General features: G+C 39.5%; 1 long non-coding RNA gene across 1 annotated transcript in view; it reads left to right on the top strand.

Annotated features, from left to right (window-relative positions):
- The window catches only part of LOC149918199 (uncharacterized), a 48,163-nt gene that overhangs the window by 4,137 nt on the left and 18,017 nt on the right, over positions 1-26,009 (top strand). Inside the window, exon 2 of the long non-coding RNA XR_016466441.1 lies at positions 5,280-5,476. This is a non-coding gene — a long non-coding RNA (uncharacterized LOC149918199). The remainder of the gene's footprint in view (positions 1-5,279; positions 5,477-26,009) is intronic.

The raw sequence follows: 26,009 nt of genomic DNA, 5'->3' as shown, positions 1-26,009 counted from the left end.
TTATATCCTTAAAAATAAGAAATATCTAATTTCTATGGTTTGGCTGTAGGCAGTTCAGCAGCTGTTTATACTTGGATTTGCATCTTGCCCTAAACTGCAATGTTTAGAACTGAGGTTTAAAATAGCAATTTTTATTTTTTCCTGCTGTAAAAACACTCCAATCCCTGGGAAAGGCCAGGAGTTCCTCAGCTGGTGGGCCTCTGCCCAGTGATATGTAGCTCAACAAGGTAAAAATCTGAGTGCTGCAAAGAGTCCATATGCTTTATTAAAATGCCTTTGCTTAGACACAACCAAAGGGCTGGACAGAAGTAATCTGGCAGTGTCCCAGGTATGTCCAGGGTACAGAAGCCTTCTAGCGGAGACAGGAGAGGAAGATGACCATTATGTATTGTTTGTTGCGAAGGGTGTGGAAGCATGTGGGCATAGCTGGAGAAATCTGCTGTCTAGAAGACAACCCTAGAAACAGTGGAAGAGAGTAACTTGGCTTCTGACTTGTTCAGTGCATAGCAGAGACCAGGAGTCTTCTTTTTTACTCTTCAGTAGAAAATAACAGAAATGGGCTGTTACTGGGGAAGGAAGGATGTGTGTTTGCAAAGGGCACTAATAACTAGCAGAAATGGTGGCATCAAACCATATAAGCTGAGCCCTCCTTTCTGGTCTCCTGCTGATTTTAATATTGTTTGGTTACTTGAGTTGTTCCTATTGTCAGATTACATGTGGGTATTCATAATTATCCCCGCTATTATGACTTTTTTTTGTTGTTAAATTGCAAGCTCTGTACAGGGGGTGGTGAAAAGAGGATTAGATTATTAGCCTCCTTGTGGTGTCTTGGGGCTGGTGCCTGGGCGGGCGCTCGTGGTTGTGCTGAAAACATCCAAGCAGAGAGCAGAAATGAGGGCAGCTGTCTTCAGGCACTTATATACCTCCCCCTCCCCCCACAACACAGCATCCTCACATCTCTTTGAGCAAACTATGGCTCTAATCCTGGTCTCACTGACATGCTCTTAAGGTGTCATACTGCAGAACAGGTGAACCCTTCCTCTGCTGCTTGTTTTAATTCATGAACGAGGCTGAGTGCCCTGAAAGTAGAGCTGCAGTGAGCACCGTGACGCGGGATATGAGTGCTGCTCGACAGTGGTGCATTTGAAATCTGAACCCAAACGTTGCTGCTTATATTCTTTTCTACTTAAAGATGCCTGCCCATGTGCCTGTTTGGTCCCACTGCCTAGTTCAGCAGCTGTGGGCTGCAAGCAGACAGGAGCACACGTGCACTTGGCTAAAATAACCAGCCAGTCTGTCCCTTTGCTATTGCTGGGTCTCATGTCGTTGAAGAGAGTTTTAGGATCAAATCTGGCTTCTCAGTTTACTTTATTCCTTTGCCCCAAAACAGCAGGAAGGCCTCATCAGGTTGGCCAGCCCTTTTTATTCTTTTCTGTATAGAGTTTAAAAAATAGTAATTCTGGGAACAGAGAATCATTTAGACTGTATTTTTTGGAGACTTAAAATAATGTAGGTTAGGAAAATCTCTTTTGGGAAGAGGCTTCAGGTTTTTTTCCTTATGTAAGTGCTCATTTTTAGTACTGTGTTTAAAAATGTTGTAATATTTACTTTGTATACTCATCACTGTACAAAGCAAGGGCTTTTGTTCTTCACTTGCCCAGTGCCTTCTTATAAAGTGGGCTAGCTAGAAATGCAGCTTGTCTGCTGTTCTCTTCAAATTTGCCCCATGTATATGAATGGCATGAATGTGAAATTTTGAATGCAAAGAGCATCCTTTAAAGAGAGAGGCTGCTCCTATGCACGGGTGAAAATAAACTCCCTTGCATTTTTGGGCACCACTCAGAAATACAACCCAAGCTGAGGGTTTATACACCAAGATTCATCCAGAATCAAATTTTCACGGTCAAATTGTAAGCCCCTGAAAAAATGGCTTTATAGGGGGAATGTCAAAAGACCCTCAAGTTTAGGACTAGACACAGCTATAATTTTACAGGCATTAAGCATCTGAAATAACTTTGTCTGAAGATTACACTGGGATTTGTCCCCCATTTTCTAGAAAATACTTAACATTGAACTGCATTTTATGCACACAAAAAGACTTTATTTCATAATATAAGGAGCTCAGAGATTTACATTTCAATATTCAACGCTGCTATTACTCAAGTGTTTTTTCACTCGCATGGAGTTCTTATGATCTATATATTTCTAATTTTCAAGCTGAATTCATAGAAGGGAAAAAGTGTGGAATCTTGATTGTATGTATTTAAGGTGGAGAGTATCACACTAATGATGTTTGTTTAAATAACCTCTATTAACAGGCTCTTGTAATTTTTCTTATTATTTGATTAAATGCCTTATAAATAAAGCATTTTTAAATAAAAACTTATTTTGTGAGGAAGACTTGCCAGGGCTATCTCTTGCACATGGAGAGGAAGTGAATGGCGAGCCCTTCTTCTACCAAGTAGAAGAAAATATGTGCAGTGTGCTTGGGTGCAATAGAAGAAATTCTCCTGGCTAGCTGGAATGAGGGCAAGGTCTGTAAGGAGGTTGTGCCGCAGTGACAGGACGCGTGTCCAATTCCTGCAACAGCCAGCTGTTGGTGTGCACTCCCTTGACATAAGGAACAGCAATGCATCACTGTCAGAATGTCATGCTGGCTTTTGGGTGTTAGTTTATGCTGCTTGAGTATCTTGTAGTGACTGAAGTTTTCCTATATAGGGCAGTTTAAAACAAAAAAAAAAAAACCCAAAAACTCCCCAAACTTGTCTTCAAGCAGTGCCACTCCTGCTGATCTCAAATAATAATCTGGTTCCTTGGTAATATGACATATTTGGAGAGGAGAGTGGAATGTTCTCCTTTCCATTCTGTAAGTGATGGAGAATGGATCACGTGCCATAGGGCTCTGAGCACAAGTTGAGTACTGTGATTGAATCAGTTAAGTAACATCTCATGAGACTGCGTCCTCAGCAGTCTGAGCGACAAAGACTATACGCTAAGTACTGCTTGCTGTGCTGGGATGCTTGGAATTTATTTTCAGACAGATTACTACAAGCTTAATCAACAAGTGCCATTGCGTGCACCTCCCTTTTCTTTGAAAAGTTCAGTTTAACAGTGTGCTCTCATGTACTGTGGAGGAGAGATGATATGGGTGATTTCATGAAGATCTCTGTGCTAATTCATCTTTTGCCCCATTTTGCTTTGTTTTCACTTCTTTCACTGTTTTGTTTCAGCTGCTGCTTTGGAACTGCTATTAGTTGTTATATTTTAGTCTTACAAGAGGGTTTTTTTTTAAAAAAAAAAGAAGTTACAAAAATTAGTTATTAAGATGATTGTGGTGTTTTAATATAGGTTTCATATCTCCTGCCTCTTGAAGAGGCTGCTGCTGCAGCAAGGAAATATCTGAAGGAAAGCTCTCATTAGTCAAATATTTAAGTGAAGTGTGAGCTGAACCACACATGAATTTACCAATGTAAAGTATTGTAGCGATAACATAATCCACTGAAGAGACAGGCATTGCCATTATTCTTGTTGGTGATTAATCATTTACCAAATTAGAGAGCAAATATATCCTGAGCGGTCAGATCATGGCTTTTCACCAGCAAAACAAGTATGCTGTGGCTGAAGGAGTTACCTACCTATCTGTGGGAGGTAAGCTCAGAAGCAGAAGGAAGGGAGGAAACTGGTGACTCTGATTAAGTTGTGTAGCTGTTCTTTACACTGGGTATAAACAAAATAGCTTCTAAGGACTCCCTCAGTAGTCTGCCTTTTCTCTCTCTCTCTCTCTCTTTTTTTTTAATCAATAAAAATGTTACAGTTCTCATGAGACTCAGTGGATCAAATTGTTCACTCAGAAAACAAAATCCCCTTACTTAAAGGCTGAGTGCTGCATATTTTATTTATATTTTTACTTGCATGTTTCAAAAGTTTGCTTGCTCAGTTCTAGTAAATAAAAAAAAACTTTCCAGCTCTTCAAGAAATTGTTACCATCTCAATTCAAAATCATTTGTTTGTTCCAGGCATGATAATGTCTTCTTTCTTGAAATGCTTCCCTTCTATGCTTTTTGTCAAACAACACTGAGGTCTCCATTCTCATCATAATAATAAAAATGCATTTTACAGAGACTTCAGCTGAAATCTTGGTTCTTTAGATGTCAGAGTTGTCCTGGCAAAAGACAATTTCAACCTGTCCCATGGGAAGTGGTTCAAACGAATGAATTCCACCACCTTCTCATACTGGACCTGTTAGAGTGTGTACAGAGGAGGACCACAGAAAAGTTCCAAGGGATGTAGAACCTCCATATGAGGACAGCCTGGAGAGGAGAAGGCTTTGAGGAGACCTGAGAGCATTCTTTCAGTATCTAAAGGGTGGGCCTCTAAGAAGGAAGTGGATGGAATCTTCAGGGGAGTTTGTTGTGACGGAGCAAGGGGAAATGCTTTCAAACTAGAATGAGGAGATTAGGCTGGGTATAAGGAAGTTCTTCTGCAATGAAGGTGGTGAGGCACTGGCAAGGGCTGCCCAGAGAGGCAGTGGATGTCCTGTCCGTGGAGACACCCAAGGTCAGGCTGGAGGGGCTCTGAGCACCCAATGGAGCTGGAAGTGTCCCTGCTCCTTGCAGGAGGGTTGAACTAAATGGTCTTTCATGATCCCTTCCAACTCGAACAGTTCTATGTTTTTTGCATGGCAGTACGCTCAAGTTAATCTGAGGTATGAGACTGCGTATGTTGCGTGTGTGGCCAGCCTGTGGTCTCTCATGGCTGGAAGGCTGCTGTTTCACTGCCTGTGCTGTGTCAAGGAGCATGGTCTGCTTGACATGAATCAGCTGAGCTGAGCCTGGGAACAGCTTCTGCATATCAGCAGTGCATTGCTTCATTAATTCTGAGCCCACATCACGTTGAGTTTCTGGGGATGTGAGCAGCAGTGCACGCTGAGTTTTGCTGCTCTCTCTGAGCTGGCTCCAGCATCAGCAGAATGTGGTGTTGCATTGCTTTGTGTAGGCAGGTCCTGAATGCCTCAGTATCTGTCAAGTTTCCTATAAGATGAGATTCAGGAGTAGATTTATTGCATTTTTATGGGTAATGGGGGTGACAACTTATTTTTGCTCAAGGCTGTGCTGAAAGTTTCTAAGGCAGAATTATGAAGTCTTGACATTCAAATCCTTCGAGTTCTTTATCCTCATACATAGTGACTTTCCCAGCCCAATAGGCTTTGGATGCAGGTACATTATGTTGACTGTTTGTGAATTGTTTCACAACTGCTTCTTTTTTTTTTTTTTTTTAAGTAGAAAGATCATATGAAGCTGAAATCTGTGGAAGTGTCAAAAAAGAGTGAATGTGACAGAAGTGAGATTGAGATGAAATTAGACATTCTTCTTGAAGAATGCATGGAGAACTTATGTGCAAGTGGTTACTTCAGTCAAATAATCTGTTCAGAGATCTGTATAAATCAGAGCACAGGAGCGGATCATGAATAGTAAAGGTATGTGCTTTTCATATAAACTTTATGGAGGCACGTTAATCAGTGAAAATTTAAGCAGGGGGATGGTAACTATCAAAATTAATGTTCTAAAAAAATCACTGTGAATAATACTTATAGAAAGGTTCAAGACAGGATTTGATTTGAATTGTGCAGACTTCTCAGTTCATTGTCTGTTATTTATCTATTGTAGTCTCAATGAGTAATAGGGGTGCTAGAGAATAGCTGTCCTGGAGGTGCTCGAGAGACTGCTTTATTCTAACTGCGAATTGTTTCATTTCCTGAATGATACAAACTGATGATTTCTTGTCACTTTTTTACACATGTCTAAATAAGTGCAGGAAATCATTCTGTAAGCAATAATGCTATGATACGCTTTCTATCAACAGCTGAAAACGTTTGAGTAAGCACAGGTCTCTGAAGTCTTAGAGGTTTTGAGGAATGCTAGAATTGACACTAATCAAATTTACTACCGCAGATTTTTCAATGAACTATATATGGTTGAGGAAAATAACTTGGGTTGACAGGAGGTTAGAGAGAAAGATCTGCAAAACAGAGTTGAAGTAAGACTGAATGCTTTTTTCCAGTAGGAATGGAAATCTTAATGAGAACTTGTGTAACTGATGCTTAAAAACTATTTATAGGCTTTTTTTCTATAATGGGTGAATTGTTAAAAGTGTAACTTGAATATGGATTTGTACACTACCTTAATGTGAACTAAAAATTGAATCTGACATCTGAAGAAGATAACCAGCAGATGTATTTTGCATCTTTACGAGTGAGTGAACATTATCTTAAAAGTTATTGAATGTTTAGGAATTTTTATTTAAAAATTAAGGAACTTCCAGTAAATATTGTGTGTGTACATAGGTATTTACCAATTTATTCTACTCATAGATTGATAGGTATTAATCCAACAGAAATGCATGAATTAGGATATTCTAGATCTTTCCACTGTAATCCACTGAGCGTCTTGTTCATTATCACATTAAGTCACTTCAGATTTTTAAAAGTAGCTGGCAGTATGGGAACAATAACAGTCCCATTTGTATGGGAGTAGTGGGAATTGCAAACAACTTGAGTAGAGTTGCACTGGAAGAAAATATATAGGCTGAAAGTTGTATTTTATAATACTTGAATATCTCTTACTGGCTTGAAGCGTTTTATCTGCCGTTTAAAATGTCCTGTGATTATGTTGTTAGTGTTGTAGCAGACATATACAACCTGTGAGCCACCCATTACTCAGCATCAACTGATCCTCAGTGTGTGCCATCAGCACTATCTGGGCTGAAACCACAGAACATGGGGGAGGGTACAAAGCAGTGCTGACTCAAGCGATGGCAAATAAGCTTATCCATTGTGATACAATGGCTAAACACAGTTCCATGAACAGTGAAAAACATGAAGCTGTGTTTCCATTCAGATAAAGGAATCTGAGAATAGGTTTCAAGGGTGCAAAAAAAAAAAAAAAAATCATTTTTCTGGATATGTGACTTGATTTTCAGTTGGTATAAACACATTATGTGCCAGTTTTCAAATGGAAGCTATAGAGTTGAAGTCAGGTACTCAACAAAAAATTTGATCAAATCCCTCTACCCAATTTTTAAGGCGGCTTCTCTTTCTGGAGGAAAAGGCAATCATATTCATGTTGTCCAAAAAGTGGATTCATTGCTGGGTGTGCAAGAAGTCAATCACTGCACACTCGGGAGAGAAACTACTAACTTATTTCAGGATTGCACACCACTTGGTAATTGGTGGTTACCCACAGATCAAGCACAGTGTAAAATTATCTGCACAATATTTAACACAAATGTCACAAAGTTAGTAATTTTCCAGTCTGTTCTCCTCATGATGGTTGTAAGCAATATTCATACCATTGTAAGAATTCATGGACCTTGGGTTTTCTTGCCGAATTGGCAACATCTCCAAAATATCCCAATTTTTTCCTCAGGGCCTTCTGGCTCTGGGAAGTCCCTGGTTAAGAAAACTTATATTCTTCTGTTACCTAATACAATGGTAGTCCAGTTTGTTTAGAATTAGCCTTCAACAACGCTATTGCTTTTTGATGGTAGGTTTGTGAACAATTTCTGAAGGATGAAGCACGGAGTAGAATTTCATCGAAAATCCGGTGGGCACTTCAAATTCAAGGCCCAAAACAATTTATTTCCGCTCAATGATGTGGCTCACGCAAGCCAAAATTTTGACATCCACGTACTATAGTAAGCTTTTGTTTAGAAGGTACAGTAGTTGCTGCTTGCAGAAGAAATACGTGCCTATATATTCTCTCTGTATAAATTCAGGGAGAGGGAAGATGGATTTTAAAGACAAGAAGTGCCAATAGTTCTGTGTTACTCTAACAGAAGTCTTCTTTCTTGCTACCCAACTGTTATAAATTCCAAGACTAAGAGGGCTTGCAGAATCTGCCAAATGCCTGAAATAAAGCCAGTAAATCTCTTGCAGCAGCAGGGATACAGGAACAATCTTAAAATCTCTTTCACCTGCCATATGTGTCCAGTGGCTGCAGATCCGACAGTGGAAGCTCACTGGATACCTATGGGAGGGTTAGGCACACTTGTGTTCCTTCTGGACATTATTACATCTGTGTCAAACATGTCTGTTGCTAGATTTACATGGTGCTACTGACAAAACATACTCTGTTTGTGTTGCTCATCACAGACTCCTATTTACTTTTTTCATAGATAGAGCCTTTTGCAAGTCTGTAGAAAAGATGAGCTGGCAGGTCTGCAGCTTAGTTGCCCTCTGTGAAGTAGCTGTAATATTGGCTTAACCCATGGCTGGAAGACTCTTCTGTTGACAGAAGGTCACCGGAATAGCACTCTTATTGTCTGAAAAGGATTCTACTTTCCTGTTCAGTGTAAGCATTCTTTGCTTTTCTGAGTAGAAGTGGTTAGGCTGTAGCTTCGCAACGTGCTGGGAACTTCTGGCTGCCAGAACGTCTTTTTGGGTCTGTATGAAGGTGAGCGTGAACTATCAAGCCTGAGATCAGCTCAAGGACAAAGGAAAGTAAATGTGAATATAATAGAAAATTCCTGTGAAGAACAACTATAAATACGCAGGTTAGACTTAGGGCCGATTTCTCTACAGCAGAGATCTCACTGTAAAATTTGAGATGTGATGGAGATGGGTGGGAGTAACATAAGAGTGATAGGGTAAAAGGAAGGCGTAGGATGGGGGAAGTTTACATCAACTATCTTGTGTACCTCAGACACACGAAGTAGCAGCTGCCTTCTGTCACTCTCCATTTTATTCTTTACTTCCTGATTGCAGATGTGCTGAGATGTTGCACTGTGTGTCATACCTGGAAGGTCTCCATGCTGTTCTGAGGAGTATTTGAGCCTCACCATAACACTGGTTTTAAATATGAGGCTGCCTCATATTTTATATGCTAGTAGTCCCTTTTCTGACAAGATGCTTCTCCAGACATGTGGGTTTTAATAACTGTGGCTACAATGCTGCTGTGTGAAACTTCAGAAGATCTTGTTTACAGAATGTAGATTTTGCTGCCCAACTGTTGGCAGAAAGCCACAGAAACTAATGAAAATGTAAACCTTCAATTCTTGCAAAGGAATATGGACTGTAAGGTGCAAAATTTTTGTGGTTATCTTAAGCCATGTTCATGTGTCTTTGCCAGTACTGATGATGAGACGTTATCTTCAAATCTTGAGAGAATCTCTCCCTCTCCTACTGCTGTTGCAGTCACTCCTTCGGCCCTGTCAAGTAGAAGAATGCAGAGATGTGGATGGTCAAATTAGTCAGTGGATTTTTGATGAAGGAGGAAAGAAGCATTAATACAAAGGAAGTAGTTATACAAGGTGGTAGTTAATTTGTTCCCTCCCTCTTAAAGAATAAAGGATACAGCCATCTTTCCTCTGTCATCAAAGGGAGTAATCTCACTAGCTTCATGCACTGCATATACAGATTTGGGGCCTGATTTAGTTTCAAAGATGAAAGAGATTTGTCCCAGGTGTTCTGTATGGTTTTTACCAGGAGTCCTAATGTAGACAGATAAAGGGTCATGAACTCAGAAGACCAGTAGTTCATACCTGAATACGAGTTTTGAGCAACAAAAATCAGCAAGCTCTTATAGTAGCTGTGGGCTGCACTGCAATCTGCAGAGAGTTAAAATGAACATTGTTAACTTGACCAAAGCCAGAGCTTTATAAATGCATGGAGGCATTTGGGTCTTGCATGGATGTGTCAGATGTTAAAACAGGGCAGGCTGCGCCCATTCTGGTAATTTGTTATGGAGTGTGTTTTCAACAGGCAAATAAGAGGGGATGCCATTTTTTTTCCCCTGAAAATCTCCTGGGATTTTCCTCTAAGGTGCAGAACTCTAGCAAAAAGCTGTCTGTGGGAATAATTAAGAAGAAAAACCTACAAAATTTAAGCAAAATATTCAGTGTGCGCACGTGGGCATCTTTGAGTTCAGTTTATCATTTACAATTAGGAAAAAATATTTCACTTTAGAAAACGTTGTATGAAATTAATTATTTTGAGCAGTGTAAAGAGCGCGTGCTTTTGTACTGGGAATTGATGTCAATCCAGTGTGCTTTACATGTATTTGTTAATGGATACAACGCGCTTGTATTATTGCACTGATTTCATTCTTGGATGATTTCCCCTTTGGCATACTAGTGACAGCTTTTCATTGGTTATTCATTTATATTATTGATTAACACCTACTAGACCAATTTATTAGTCTCTCTGAATCTATTCTAAGTATCAGGATTTTCTAATAGAGAAATATCTCTTACAGAATACTAACATCTCACTTGTAAAATTTTTGCTGGCTTAATTTATCGAACCACATATAAAATATCACTCCACAAATTGATGTCCTGCTGGGGCAAGCCTCCAGTGGCTTTTGCAACATGGAACTATTTCCTGGAGCACAAGTTTAGGTTGTATTCTTCTGTAAGGTGAGGTATTCTGTGAGGTTTTCCCTGCCCATCACTTGACAGATCCAAAGCCTTTCTCTAATGAAAGAGCTTTTTCCCTCTTGTGGGTGTACCTGCAGAAATGAACACATGCTGTCTTGTTTACTGTGTTGGGGAAAGGGTGGGGACTGGCTCTGTTTGTTCTTCAGGGAATTGAGAAGGAATAGGGGAAGAAAAAAAAAAAAGCACAGGTTGCTCTGCTTCAGCAGTGTGTATTCACTATTATACTTCTCACGAAAATCTCTGCATGTCATTCTATATATTTAAAAAGCATAGAAGTTGTCATACCTCATGTGTGATTTGCATTAAAGGCTCAAGTCCTGAACGATGATTCATTCAGGATTATGCCTACCATTGTTCACTACATCTATTAGCTCCCTTGACCAAAGTTCTCCAGTCGCTGGCCATTTTCTTTGTTTTCCCCATCAGCTGATAAGGGTTGTTTCACTTAGAATTTTCTAACTTTGTTATGGGTGGTGACTGATGTGAGATGGATGGCTGATGTATGTCTACTTACAAGATGGTTGCATGATGCCCGGAGCATACCCCTAGGTATGCTGAGGGGGCTAGGAAAGCTGGGGTTCAAAAACAAAAGTTGTGATAAGGGCCACTCTTCTGAGCTTCTGCTACTTCCCTCTGGAATGAATACTGAAAATTGGTGGTTTTTTTTTCATGTTAAAATTTTCTCCTGCTCTCAGACCCTGAAGTGCTTAAAAAACAACAACTACAACAACAACAAACCCCATCTTTATTTGTTAAGGATTAAGAGTAACCAGCAAAATAGCAATAATAATAACAAAAAAGATTATTATGTTTGCATATCATAACTCTCCAATAGTTCCTAGCATTCCTCCTGGTAGGCCATGTAGGAATGGGGCTCATACTTTTACCGGGGGAACATAACTAGGGAGAGTTCATAGCAAGGCAGTGATTTAAGATGCAAACAGATGTTGGCCAGTGATGTGTCAGCAGCAGATGAACAGGTGATGAATCAGGAGAGCTTTGCATAGCACAAAGGGTAAATGTCAGCACAAGTTGTCCTGTTTCTTTTCTTTAAAAACACCTCATTTGGGATGTGCTCTTCTTACTAAATGAAACGTAATGACTTCTCTGACTTGGTAACTACTTTGAAACTGGATAAAGCATAGGCTGCAATTATAAATTAGAATTTACTGAAGCTGAGCATACACTTTATGGTGTTATATTTCTTTGAAGCCAGACACTTCATACTTAATGCATTATTTCATGAGATCAAAAATCAATATTTAACTGCAAGTGTGCCGGAAAAATTGCATGAACTTGAACTTAAAATTTATTTTTCAATGTCATCATCAGACAGTGCAATAGAGTCGTGTAGTCCAGTGAGATTTGCAAAGCAGAGAAAACTTGTGTGAGGATATTCCCTAACATTCTTATTTAGCCTCTTCAGAAACACCATTTCTTGCAGCCTGTGGGGTCCAAATGTTGCTTAGAAAAGCCCGTGGCCCTGAATTAGAGAGGAAATAGTCCAGATTAAAAAATGTCCATCAGATGTAGAAAGAATTTGATGCTGACTAATGCTTTCCTCATAGGCTCCCTTCTGCAGTGAGAATGATTTGCAGAAAGCTCCAGCAAAGCTGCTCCATTGAGTTTTCATGCTCCAGACCTCCTATGTGAGCAAGACGCTTCATGCTCCGTGTGGAGGAGAGGGGCACCGTGGAGGTGCTGTCTGCTGCATTTTCCAGCAGTCTGTGGGTTGTTTCCTGATGGAGAAATTGATGCAGCCTGGTCATCTCTCCTAAGCATGTACTTAGGTTATTTACTTTCTCTTCTGCCTTAGGCTGTTTCCCCATTTTGTTGCTGCCATGGGCTGAAATGTGTGAGAAGAAATTAACTCTAAGTTGAGTAGTGGATACAGTGTTCTGTTTCATATGTAGGTTTCTGTAGGAAAACCCTAAGAATCTAAAAAGCTGGTCCCACTAAATGACTTACGCGCTTTTTACATAACTCTGTGTATTTATTTTATCAACACTTAGAGCCTTTCGCAAGGTAATCTTCCAGCTGCTGCTTTTTCATGTTTTTCCTCTGAGCTCAGAATGAGCATGCAGGGCCGAATAACTCTTCATTTGTTTTTAGTTACTTGCTCCATATAATTCATGATGAGGTACAGAATGTCCCTTCAGAAGGCAGTAGGTTGATTATGGAGTGGCTCTCCTCTTTGTTGGAGGAGGACTCAGTTTAAGACATTTCTCTTTCAGAAATGACTTGCCCTTGTGTTGTTGTTGAGGTATTTGTAGGTTCCTATCTAGATCTCTGAAAGGGCACAGCTCTGTGCGTGTATTTACTGTTCTGGTTTATAAAACCAGCGTCTTTTCAAAGGTTTGGTGTGAAGTACAACCTCACGTGCGTATGAATCAATGCCAGGAAGGTGATAGGAACTTTTGGAGACCAGGCAGCTATGACTGCCCAGTACAAAGTCTGAGAGGCAAAGCTGCTTGCAGCCTGCTCTGCTGTGGAAGAAGGAGCAACTTGGAACTGCAAACACAGTCTGTGACTCCACGGTCCTCTCTGCCAGGTCAGGGTACAGACTAATGAGGTTGGGATCAGCGCAGGCACCCGGCTGTGCTGCTGTGAACTCACCGTGGCACATAGTGTGCTGCCGCCAGCAGCTTGTGCCAGCTGTAGGAGTGGGGCTGATACCCAATCCAGCATCAAGTTCAGGGTGGTGCAGACAGATGACACCTGATCTTGCCTGCTCTGCTGGGACGGCTACTCCTTGAACACTTCGAACAGATCTGAAATGGCAGTGAGTTTTTACTGGTTCTGTAGCCTGCGTCACAGTCTCAGCATTCCTGATGCAGTAGTAAGCATCTTAGGGCAGTATTATCCACATCACAAAGCTGTGCCTTGAAGTATGCTGTCTTAAACACCTGCATCTGTCATGGGAGGGGGGGGATTTAGAGAATATGCCTCGTAGAGAGGAGATTAAAAAACAGAAGGCAAATTCTAGTTGTGGAAATTTTTACTACTTAGTTGACAGGTGGTTCTATGCCAAATGCCTAGTCCTGTGAGCACTTAAGAGTGAGCTCAGTTTTGGCTTCAGTGAGCACTTAAGTTATCAGGCTGACACTTGTTGGCTGGTGGTGTGACTCAAATCCAAAGCCAAAGAAAGTTTTCTGTGTTAGTAGGGTAAACTTTACCAGTTAGTTTAGTTTAATTGGGATTCAGTTGGAGTCTGATTGTAAGTAATAACACCTTAAGGACTATCAACAAACTTCATTGTAAGTTGGACTGGGTTCTAAAGCAGAAAGAGCATTTTTGGTATGTTACTATTGGTGTCCTTTTCTTTTCTGTCAGCTCGAGGAGAGTTTGACTGCCATGTTTAATAAACAGCAGCCTGTGTGTGTGTGCCTGTCTGGATGCAGATTCTGGGACCTTTTTTAGGTGCAGTTTTGTGTTAATAACATAGAAGTGTGGCCTGTCTTCTCGTAGCCCTAAAAGTGAGGTAATCCCTGTGTAAGAAATCAGCAAGTATGGTCTGCTTAATCTAGTCCCAGTGTGAAACTGTTGACATTTGTTCTTTTTTTCTATCATTATGTGACTGGGCCTGTTTTGTGCTGGATTAGGCACAAATCTCCTATGCAGCACATTTGGCATGTTACTAGTAGTTTAACTTCATTAATAATGTATGAAGGAAATGTAATCCATGACAAGGAAGGAAAGAAAAGTATTTTTACAGCTACCAAATCCTCTGGAATGGGTAATTATTCAAGATTTGATGTTTGATGTTATAGTTTACAATTGAGCTCCCTTTGCAGAATTAGGGGGAAAAAAATGCACACACACTCAATATAGTGACACTATAAGGAGGAAAAGCCCTGTTCTTTGTTATTTATGCTTGTATGTACTGATTAAGAAGGCACTAAGTGTAAAGAGAAATATAGATTGTAAAGAGAAATTTAGATTTTTAAAGAGAAAGTGCTTTATCTTTAATGTCATAAGCAGCAATTTATTCATGTCTTAATTAAAACAAAACAAAACAACCATGGCCAGTATAGCAGGATTTTCCCTTTTCTTTGTGGGTAAAAATGTAGGCATTGAATTTTGTTGACTTTCAGATAGTAAAGGATGAATTGTATGTATGCAATGTAGCTAGAAGTTTACTCTGGTTGCTATAAATGCAATTCTTATTCAGAAATCGAGTATCATACTTGGTGTTCCCTCTTGCCTGCAAGTCAGTCCTAAACAGCCCTAGTATTTGTGGCGGCTGAAAAGCTGCAGTGTGGCCAGAGAACCCAACCCAGCCCCAAAGCAGCGGTCAGTCACAGCTACTTTGAGCTCTGCGCTCCTGTCGCATTTGTGCTATCAGAGCAACAGCTGGGGGGACTTTTTCAACAAAGATGAGTGTCAGATAATCCTGATGAGATTCCACATCCAACATCTTTTGTAATTATGTCACATTCAGCTGTAATGGAATAATTCAAGCTGAAAGGACAAGCTTTGATCCTTTCTTAAACCTTTCCCTGTGGACTGGCTATCTAAAAGATTTAAAGATATTTCTGTTACTAGTTCTAGTGTTTCCTCAGAAGTAATGTTTCTGAAATAGCAGGATATGTAAGAGCAATATTATTTGCCAAACATTTCTCAAAGCATATTTATTAAATAAAGATGTCAATAAGAGGATGCTGTTTGATAATCAGTAAGTTGGAATTCATTTTAACATTCTTTAACTCAAATGAGTGTATAGAAAATGGACTTTATTTAGTAGTGAATCACAGTACTGTAATCTATGAATGGTGGTTTATAGATATAAATGCAAATAATTAGTAATTTATACTTATTTTATACAAATATACTTAATTTATACAAATAACTGGATTTTTGAAATAAGACTTAGTGGACAGTCTTCCATTGAATTTCAATGCATCTTCAGTACCTTTATGTCTTGGGCTCTTTTGGAAAACTTAGTTAACATGAAAAGCAGTTTAGGTATATAGGGAAAAAAAAAACCCACCTTGGTGTTGTTTAGAGGATTTTTTTTATTGTTTGAAATAATATTTTATATTTGTTAGTGTTACAGCTCATGGCGCTGCCTATTTCTTATTTCCAAATGGAATGATGTGCCTATTTATATGGAAACTAACGGAGAAACTTCTTGCCTGGGGTCCCTTTGGCCTCTGTTTGGAGGACAGATTTTGGATCCCTAATCTTTTCTGCGTGTCAGATTTATGCCAATGTAAATCCCTTGACTTCAGTGGGCGTTTTTCATTCATTTCCTGGCCTCCACTGGAAGGAGAACAATTTCTTAAGGTTTTCACACATGGACTACATTAAGGGGTCACATTCAGATGGTACTCTTCTGGCGTTTCCATCAGCTAGGGGTCAATAAAGTGCTATCTGTGTTAAGAATATAGGGTAGGGCATGTGTTTAGTCAGCTCCAAATTTCCCATCTGTCAGACATGAGAAATTCAGTGTCTGTTTGTGCATGCCTGCCTGTTTAGGGTCCACGAATCAGTGTGGCAGGGGTCATTCCGAAGGGCTGTGCTGGTGCAGTCCTCTGGTATGCCTCCCAAATAACCCTGTGCGTGCCTTGTTCCCATGTAGCGGTGTTTAATGCTCACTGATGTTTATGGTCCTGATTTTGTGAGGCCTGTGATAGAAGGTGACCTCTTCAGAGGCATACATATGGGAGAGACCTGCTTTCACAGTGTTTTAGAGTCTTCTCTCCTCCAACTTTCTGCTAGATACATGGAAAGCTATTAATTTAGCCTCAGCTCTTTTTTCTAATAAATAAAATTAATAACCAAGGTCCTGAGAGAACGTTTTTCTCTCTTTCCCAGGATCTATTTCAGTTTATCTGCAAGCTAATAAATGGTAGTGACTAATGATTGGTATGAGTAAACCTCAGGAGCATCAATTCAAAAATCAACCTTGAGTTTGGACATTTATCCAAGTTAGCTGTGTCTCTTGAGTGATCAGTCCAGACTGAGAGCGTGAAGGATTTCTTCCTCCATCTTTTTCTGGTTGAGAGATACTGTAATGCCTATGGTTCAGGAGGGTAAAATTCTGGATGTAATATGCAAAATTTGTCTGTGCCTCTGAGGATGGATGCTGAGAACGCTGACTTTTTTTAACTGTTTCATATCCATCAACACTGAATGAGTCAGTTACATGCTGTAGACAGTACAGTTAATATTTTATAATGCAGTTAATCACCCTCTTAAAAGCAGATGCAAAAAAAAAAAAAAAATCTCAAAACTGATGTTTCTGCATGATCCAAAAAGTAAGACTTGGATTTCTTTTTATATCATCTGGCCTTGTCTTCAAAATGAACTGATTTATTCTGTTATTTAGTATTTCTCTAAATTTTTTGAGGGTGGTTGAGATGCTAAAAAGCTGAGCAAAGGGACAATGCTTATTTAAAGAGGGTTGGCAAAAGAAAAGAAGCAGGGGACCTTGTAGACTAGTCAAACTGATTCTACTCTCTTGCAACATTTTGGAACAAACTAATGTACAGTTTGGAAGTATCTAGGAAATAATGGATGAAGAGCAGCCAGAAATGTTTCAAGAAAAAAAATCATGTTTAACTAATGTAACTGCCTTCCACGGCAGGTCAATGTATCTGTGGATAGAGGCAAAGCAATAAATCCTTCTGTATTCTGGCTTCAGTAAGGCTTTTAAAAGTCTTACACAACACTTTCATAATGAATTCAAGACGTGAGGTAGGTGAAGCTATTGTAAGGTAGGTACAAAATCAGTTGGGCAATTGTACCGTAGAATAGTTACTAGTGATTTGTGGCTGTAGCAAAGGGCTCTATCACACAAACTTTCTCAGGAGTCTGTTTGGAGCCTGCTTCTGTTTGAAAATTTCCTTGACGTGGCTGTTTTTTTGTTTTGTTTTAAAGGGTAGTATGAACCAAAGATGGGGTGAGCCACAATTTTATTTGAGGGTGGGATTAGAATTAAAAATGTTTTGGTAAATTAGGAATGATCTAAAAAGTATCAGGTGAATTCAATGGGTTTGAGTGATTATGTGGTGGTGATAATTGCTTGGGAAATATGGACAAGAAAGTATTAGGGTTAAGCATAAGTTCTGCAGAGAGAGATTCAGTGCTTACAGTGAGTCACAAGAGATTTAACTATGTTGTGCTTTCCCTAAAATTTGAATAGGACTGTAGCAAAAAGGACCTCAGCTTTTTCTCCTCTCTCTGTAAGGCTTGATCCAGAATGCTATAGTCTCATCATTAGGTTACAAAAAAGAATTAGACTGTTTGCTGGGAGAACAAAGGAAAGCACCGAATCATTAGATACTTAGGAAGACGATCCATGAAGAAAGACTGAATGGACCGGATTCTTTAAGGTGAGAAAAAGAACGCTAGAGGGTGGCACAATAGTTTACAAATCTATTCTAGAAACAAAATAACGGTCTCCTGTGGTGTGTAGAGCAATGGACTTCAATGGTAGAAAGATTAGAAGGAGGTTTTTGGTGACTTAATCTATAGGAAAAAAATATTAAATGCTGGAATATCTTTTTTAGGAAACTGTATAGTCTCTTTTCTTGGAGAACATAAAGAATATTTGAAGCATGTACTTGTCAAGAATGATCTAAGTGTGATTGTTCCTGTGTTGGAAACGGGGCACAGTAGATCATCTCCTAATGTGCCTTATGGCTATACTTAAGAAACTATAGTCCATCCTTCATAGTGCTGTAGCTGCACAATGCTAAAAGCATGGCTAGAACTAAGATGCCATTATAAAGATGACAAGGGCACCTGTTTTAATCTTTTTCCTGAGTCTGGTTCATCTTGATGAGCCAATTCTTCAGCCACTGCAATATGAAGTAGGGCATGTTTACAGATTATTGATCTTGTAACTTCTAAGGGCACTGACCAAAAGAGAAGTTTCAATTTGGTGAAAACTTCTGTTACAGCTTTGGTGTTGGTGTAATTGCAAGGGAAATCCAGATTCAGGTACAGTGGTTCAAGTTTCACTGAACTGAAATCATAGAATGGCCAGGGTTGAAAAGGGCTGTAATGATCATCTAGCTTCAATCCCCCTGCTGCATGCAGGGTTGCCAACCACTAGACCAGGCTGCACAGACCACATCCAGCCTGGCCTTGGATGCCTCCAGGGATGGGGCATCCACAGCCTCCTTGGGCAACCTGTTCCAGTGTGTTGCCACCCTCTGTGTGGAGAAACTTTCTCCTAATATTTAACTTAAACTTCTCCTGTCTTAGTTCCTATCACTATTCACCCTCACAAACAGTAGTTCTCGCTCCTATTTATACGCACCTTTCAAATGTTCAGAGGCCATAATGAGGACTTCCCAGAGTCTTCTCTTCTCCAAGCTAAACAGTTCAAGTTCCACCAACCTTCTCTCATAGGAAAGGTGCTCCAGTCCTCTGATCATCTTAGTGGTCCTCCTCTGGACCCATTCCAAGAGCCCCATGTCCTTGTGCTGGGGACCCCAGGCCTGAGCATGCTACTTCAAATTGGGCCTCACGAGAGCTGAGTAGAGGGTGACAATCACCTCCCCCTCCCTGCTGGCCACCCCTTTTTTAATGCAGCCCAGAACATGGTTGGCCTTCTGGGCTGCAAGTACACACTGCTGGCTCAAGTCCAGCTTCTTGTCTACTGGGATCCCCAAGTCCTTCTCTTCAGGGCTTCTCTCAAGGAGTTTTCCTAGTTTGTATAAATAGTTGGGATTGTCCTGGCCCAAATGCACCTTGGACGTGTGTTGAACCTCATTTAGATCTCATGGGCCTACTTTTTCAGCCTGTCCAGATCCCTCTGGATGGCTTCCCTTCCTTCCAATGTATGACTGCACCACTCAGCTTGGTGTCATCTGCAAACTGGCTGAGTCAGGAAATGTATTTGCAATTTGGAAAAGTTAAAGTAAATGTAACTAGTTCAGTGAATTCAGTGTGCTATCATAAATAAGGAGACTACTTGTAGTGCAAGTCATTGCACTCATTGATAGATATTGCAGCTCTAAGTCTTCTGATCTTATTCTCATATCTGCATCCTGTTTACCTGATGGTATTCTTGTAATTGCTATAAGTCTGTTATTGTAGTGCTCAGACTCTGTCTAAAAAAGAAACTTTTTGAAAGTATTTGTGGAAGAGTGCAAGATGTTTGAAGAATATAACCCCCTTTGAATTAGGATAGAAATTGAGTTCTGTCAAATGAAGTCAAAGTTTGGTTGTGGATTTAGAAATATTTTTTTGCCCAAAGATTGCTAATACATGTGTTCTGTTGCAAACTCCTGTGTAAGACAAGATATTTGATGATCCAGTTGTGCAAATGATCTTCTTGGTCCTCCTATCCAATCCACATACGTTAATACTTCATACTAGCTGCTGTTTGTTTTTGCTGTGGTGAAAAGAAGAGAAATATGACTTACTAGCAAAAGTATCTTTTGTAAAAACGTGGAAAGCTACTGTATCATGATTTCATTTTTCTTTATTTATTGAAAGAATAGTTTAAAACTCATGGTAAAAATGAGAACATCTGAAGACAAAACAGTTGCTTCTTATTTGTTACCAGAGTTCTCTGTTTAGCAGAGATGGTTTTATCTTTTTAATGGATCTAAAACTCAGAGCATTTGAAAATCTAGTTATTGGAGTTCATTAGTTTCCTGTTTTGTGCATTTGACTCTAATATTCATGCTCATGCCTGGTTATTTGAATGAACAAATATCTCAACATACTTTAATGTGAGGAATATTGCAGTTTTAAGGCCCGATTATCCCTGTTAAATATAATGTTACGTTTACTCTTTAGTGTGAAATACAGGATTTCTTGCAAATGAAATGCATCTTACTTTTACTGTACTTAAATTACTACTATGTGATTCAAGGTACTTGTGAAGGTCAACATGTGTAATGGAAATGCAAGTCATAGCTTGAACCAGTGATTGAGCACCTGGCAGGAAGGCAGAGCCAGTCCAGGGGAGCTCTGGCACAAGCAATGTGCCTGAGTGACCGGAAGGGGTGGAGCCAGGATCCACTCCTTTGCAAACTTTGTTTAAGGGCTGGCAGTGGAGGGAAGGGTATCTCCTTAAAGATCCCTGCCTACCTGGGGCCTTCTCAGGGTAAGCAGATTATTTCCTTTGTTTCTGTGGCTGCTGCATTTGAACATATTCTCACCTGCTGCAGCCTAGGACTTTGCTACTCTGCTGTTACTACTGTTTTCCATCACGTTGTAGAATTATGACATGCTACCAGCACTTGTCTGTGCTTGAACGTAATAGAAAAAAGTGATCTTGGAACATCTAATGAGGTACTGTTTATATCCTTATATGCACTTGAAATCTGTAATTATAAGAATATAACATTTTGTGAAGCCTTTAAAAAAAAAAAATTGTATAATTGTAGATATCTATGTATGAGGAGTAAGGACTTGTAATGAACAGCGTGGTAAAATACAATGTGAAAGGTTTTGCTTTGCAAAATTTGCAAAATTAAGGAGTCAGCCCAACTCAAACAAAATACATATAGTTGTGATGCCATGTCGTGTTAAAATTAACTTGAAATTTATCAGGGAATTCCTCAGGAAATTAATACCTACTAACATGTTTATAGCTGCCTTATAAGTGGTATCAATAGAGAACCATTTTTGTAGCTCATCAATAAATTATTAATAAAATTGTAAAACTGTTTCTGAAATATGAAAGTGAAGATATGGCAATCCTATTTTTTATGAGCTTTGAACTGCAGGTCCTAATGTTGGAGTGATGCAAACTGGATTTTCTTCTTTGTTTGTTCCAATTTATCAGATACAGTAACTAGACCTAAAGGAACTTTACTGTCTTTTAATGTGTCTTGTGAGCAAATACTTAACAAAACATTTCAGTATGTATGATTCTAAACCTGAATGTGCTGGTCATCACAGAAAAACATATGACTTTATTTAAGTGTAGCTAAAAAGCTTTGGATACTACAAAGTATTGAGGCGTTCCAAATTTATGCTTGCTTTTTGACCTAAGGAAATAGACAATATCATTTTTAGAGCACCATTTGCCCAAGTGCCCTGTTATTTCCTGTCTCATCCAAGTCAGGAAAATAGCAGATTATTTCTCTTTAAATCAGCAAAGGACTAGCAGCCATTTCAAAAGTCACAAATTTACATCACTGCTATAGTTTCTGCTAACTTATGTCAAGTCCCTATATACCATTGTGTGGTTCCCAAATAATCTGTATTTGCAGTGAACCATTTGCAGCTAACCAGTGTGTGACCTTCTGTTCCTACTTGTGTGTGCATAATAGAAGAAAGTTGCTCTTGAAGTCTACATCTGCATAATTTCACATTTCTCAGTAAGAGCTCAGTCAGCTTAGTAGATACAAAATCTCTCTTTTCACTTTCTTCAGTTGAAGTATTTAATGGGAATCAAAAGTAACAGTGTTAGCCATCAATTTTTTTCCTGTGGATCATCCTAGATCAAAATCCTAAATTACATTTTAGGTTTGTAAAGACAATGTTATATGAAAGTTTTAGGTGATTACCACAGAATACACACGTAAAAGGTAGCCTTAAAGTAAGAATCAGCCCATTGACTGACAAAAGCTTAAATTTCTATTCCTTCCTCTCCCTGCCACATAAGCTACTTCTCCTCATATGTTAGAAAGCTGAATGCTTTCTTCAAGAAATGGAATTAATCATATCCCTTCCAGCTTCACTGTATCTTCCTAAAGCCTATCTATCTTTGGTTTCTCCTGGCTCCTCTTCTCTCCTTCCCAGAGCTGAACACTTTCTGAAGTGCAGGAATTTCTTTTTAACTTGTCCAGATTTTTTTCTTTTTTTCAAGGGCGCTAAAGACAGATGCATAAATAAATGCGATGAATGTGTTGTGGGAAAGAATGAATAAATTTCCAGTGTTTCTGTACATGTTTTTAGTTTTATATCAAGCTAAATATGGCATAAATTTTCACTGAAAATTATAGAATGGCTTAGTTTGGAGGGAACCTTAAGGATCATCTGGTTTCAGCTCCCTGCTTTAAGGCAATACTGCCAACCACCAGGTCAGGCTGCTCAGGGCTCTATCCAGCCTGGCCTTGAGCACCTCCAGGGATGGTATATCCACAACCTTCTGGGCAGCCAGTGCCTCACCCCCTCTGAGTAAAAAATGTCTTCCTAACATCGAACTTAAATTTCTCTTATTTTAGTTCAGAGTCATTCCACTTTGTCTTATTGTTATAAGACTGTGTAAAAATAAATAAATAAATAAATTGGTTGCCCTCCTGCTTTTAAGCTCCCTTCAAGGTACTGGAAGGCTGCAATGATGTCTCCCTGGAGCCTTCTGCAAGCTGAACAAGCCCACCTCCCTCAACTTTTCTTCATAGGAATGATGCTTCAGTCCTCTGATCATCTTGGTCTCCCAGCTCTGCACCCACTCCACCAGCTCTATGTCCTTCCTTTGCAGGGGGCCTAGACCTGGACACAGTATTCCAGCTGGGGCCTTGTGGGTAGAACAGAGGGGATGATCCCCCTCCCTCTCTCTGCTGCCACCACTTTGTTGATGCAACCCAGGATAATGCTGGCCTTCTGGGCTGCAAGTGCACATTGCTGGTGCACATCCAGATTTTTCAGATCAAGACCTCAGGGCTGCTCCCAGTGAATTCTTCTCCTAGTCTGTACTTGCATCTGGGATTGCCTCAACTCAAATGCAACACCTTGCACTTGGCCTTGTTAAATCTCATTAGGTTCTCATGTGTCTGCTGTTAGAGCCTGTTCAGGTCTTTTTGGACACCTTCCCTCCCTTCTCTTATGTCAGTGGCACCACTCAGCTTGGTATCATCTGCAAACTTGTTGAGGGTTTGCTCAATTCCACTGTTTGTGTTGTTGAGAAAGATGTTGAAGGTGTTTTCCCCAGTTTCTTGTAGTGGCTAGCAGCATAACATTTAGCCAGTAAACATAGGTAAAAGGAGGGAGGCTGAAATAAGTGAAGCAGTTTTCCATAACCTTAGATCGTCTTCAAGTTTATGTTTATTTTGCTTAGTAGTAAAACTCTAAATGTTATTGCTGAGTTTAAGTGTCTTCATTAGCATCAGAGTTAACATTGACTGAAATGAATCAAGTTAACATAGCATGCTCTGCTTTCTCAGTCTCTCCAGAGTTGGGGAAATATTCTGGCTTTAGCTTGTGGTGAGTTATTCATGTTGCTGCAGTCTCTGAGACAGGTGAGGACTGAACTCTGAATATTACTCTGGGAAAGATCAAAGGGTAAGAGCCAGGAGGAGGGCAAGGCTTTCACCTTGGCAACCAGCAGAAAATAAGACATGCAGGCAAAACAGTGTAAAATATTGTTGGTTACTGAATGTGTAGGAAGAAAAATAAAGAAATGGCTATGAATACAATCAAGTTAGAGAAAGCAGTGTGTTTCAGTAATCCTTAAGGTTTTATAGCTGTTGATACTTGTATAAAGACGTTTCAAAGTCACTTCTCAACAGTAGATTGTAAGCTGCATTCTAAGAGGGTTAAGTATCATTTTCCTGCCTACACTGTGGAGGTATAAAGGAAGTGAGCTTTCTAGAGCTCTTACTGCAGAATCTTGTATTCTGTTTCTTGCTTCTGACTATGGGATAGAGAAGATCCATGAAAGGTCTCTTCTGTTTTATGGGGTTTTTTTTGTTTGTTTGTTTTGCTTCTTACTGATTGAATTACTAAGCATCTTTACAAATGTGTTTTCTTGTGTGACTTCCCATGTCCCACAGTCAACAAAAACAAGCGTGGCTTTGTTTTGGATGTTGAGCTGTACAGCTGAGCAAGTACATTAAGTTCTATTTTCTCTTGAAAAATAGTGCCTTCCCATTGTTCCTTCTACCACTACTTTTCATAAGCTAACACATTCTGGACAAAAAGGAACTAGGAAACTTTCTTACATTTTTCTGTCCAAGACATCTCAGGATTTTACACCACTTCCTGGTGTAAGTGCTTTCCTTTTAATTTCCACTAAATACAGTGTCAGGAATGACTTAGAATGGGTAAGTTTAGAGGTAGAGTTTTTAGAGTGTCTGTAAAATTAGTTAATCATCGCTGCTTTACTAAGTACTGATTAGCAGGTGACATGAATTTCACCTACTGAAATACTTGAGAGTAGCTCTATCACTGACAATGTGAGTCTGCCATGACTGGAATACTTAGTACTCAGCTTTTTAGAAAGCTGAACATAAAATCACAGAATTGTTTGAGTTGGAAGAAATCCTGAAAGGCTATCTAGTTCAACTTCCCTGCAATGAACAGGGACGTCTACAGCTCTATCATGTGCTCAGAGCCCTGTCCTGCTTGACCTTCGGTATCTCAAGGAACAGGGCATCCACCACATCTCTAGGCAACCTTTTCCAGTGCCTTGCTACCCTTAAGTGTGAAGATCATCTTCCTTGTATCCAATCTAAATCTCTTTTAGTTTGGAACAGTTATATTTTGCTGAATATTTTAGCTTGTTCTGTGTAGGGATTATATAAATATGATGTTTGTGTTGCCAGAAAGAGAAATTGTTAGAAGTCATAGGGCTACAACTTATCATGTGCTTTGTGTGATGACTTATTTGGAGAAAACAGTGAATAATAACAGTATTCTTTCTCTCTCTTGTGAGAGTTTCAACTATATTTCTTGTTACTTTAAATATTCCTTGTTCTCCCTTTCATTTGGTTCTAAGACACTCGTGTTTCTTGCTTTGCAAAGAAATGGCGTTTAGAAGAAAATCATCTTATTCCTTTACTGTGTCTTACTGAGCAGCAGAATGTTCACAACGAGCTAAAAAATTAAGCAATGAACTCTGTCTTCCCCTAACCTGACGTTATAGCCCATTGAAGATGCTTATCTTCACCACAGTCTTTGTTAAGGGGGGGAGAAAGAAAAGGAAATCCTCCAAAAAGAATTCCCAGAGGAATTGGTTGGGTAGCTTGTGGCCTGGATACGTAATCTTGCATCTCTTTCTGAATTCTAATTTTTGCTGTTAGTGAGCATATCCAGTTCTTCCCTTGTCCATACACAAATGTTTATTTGGTGCTTTGTTCCGGAATTGCATCTTGACAGCAGCATCAGATGGGCTGTTTAACTTTTTATCAAGTGGAAAAATCCTATGTAGTAATTGCCATATTGGATTGTGCTTGTGGTCTTTCAAACATACTACTAGTTCTCTGATGACCATACCAGATGCTTGAGATGAGGATGGTAGACCCCACAGGAATTAGAGGCTTCTATGAAAATTTCATTCTAATCCCTTCTAATGAGAAATTGAGCTAAAACTGAAGCAGGAGGTTTTATCCTTTTCAACAGACCTCCTAGGTTTGTGACTATTAAATATTGAGTCTAGATTTGTCTGCCTTTGGATACTAGTGATTTTCTTATGCCAATGAATTTTGGAGCCCTCTGCATGAAGTATGATAGACTTGGCACAAATTCTTTTACTAATTTTATTGAATGTCTGCTTTCCTCTTGCACAAGTCCTTCAAGAGTATTATAAATAAGATGGTTTTACAGTTGAAAACAAAACAAAAAATCCAAGGCAGGGAACAATTACAGTCTCTATCTTTTTGTGGTGGAAGATTGCCTAATAGTTATGACCAGTGACTGTAAATGGCTCACGGTGTGGCTGT

This window comes from Phasianus colchicus, chromosome 4 (assembly GCF_987193195.1).
Source record: "Phasianus colchicus chromosome 4, bPhaCol1.hap1.1, whole genome shotgun sequence".
Lineage (NCBI taxonomy): Eukaryota > Metazoa > Chordata > Aves > Galliformes > Phasianidae > Phasianus > Phasianus colchicus.
The sequence above is the reverse complement of the archived record's forward strand: the minus strand, read 5'-3'. Positions and strand labels throughout refer to the sequence as shown.